The following is an 889-nucleotide window of genomic DNA, read 5'->3' on the forward strand; positions in this document are numbered from 1 at the left end:
ACAGCAAAGAGGGCCAGGAAGATCACTGTTGGGTGGGTGGGCAGACTCAACATCTATGCTTCCCTGCTCCCTTACAAACAGAACCCAATCTTATTACAGGCAACCCACTAAAAATATATTCTTCAGCTTCCCTTGCACCTAAAGACCATCACAGGGCCCCAGGTGTGGTGGCTCATGCCTATAATCCTAGCACGCTGGGAGGCCAATGCAGGTGGATTGCCTGAGCTCAGGAAATCAAAACCAGCCCGAGCAAGAGTATCTACTAAAAATAGAAAAACTAGGGGTATTGTGGTGGGCACCTGTAGTCCCAGCTACTCAGGAGGCCAAGACAAGAGAATCACTTGTGTCCAAGAGTTTGAGGTTGCTGTGAGCTATGACACCAGGGTTGACTGAGTGAGACTATGCCAAAAACAAAACAAAAGCAAAAGCAAAAAACCATCATGGGATAATAATCTGACCAAGATGCCAGATGCAAGAGGAGGCCTGTCTTAAAGCTGCTGACCTGGCTGGTAATCAGTGGTTTGCCCCTGGTCCTTCTCCCTTTTCCTGACTGGGATGCAAGTGAGATGCTGGGGCGTCAAGGTGTGGATCGTGTGATGGTGCAGCAGGGTCCTTAATAAGGCCATAGAGCAGTGATTTTCAACCAGTGTGCTGCAAGAGGATTGTGGTATGCCACAAAAGTTTTTAATGGTCATTAATTAGGCTGGGGGATGGCTCGGCGCCTGTGGCTCAAGTGGCTAAGGCACCAGCCACATACACCTAAGGTGGCGGGTTCGAATCCAGCCCAGGCCTGCCAAGCAACAATGACGGCTGCAACCTAAAAAATGGCCGGGCGCCTGTAGTCCCAGCTACTTGGGAGGCTGAGGCAGGAGACTCGCTTGAGCCCAGG

Source organism: Otolemur garnettii, unplaced genomic scaffold (assembly GCF_000181295.1).
Source record: "Otolemur garnettii isolate 467f Iridium unplaced genomic scaffold, OtoGar3 scaffold00007, whole genome shotgun sequence".
Classification (NCBI taxonomy): Eukaryota; Metazoa; Chordata; class Mammalia; order Primates; family Galagidae; genus Otolemur; species Otolemur garnettii.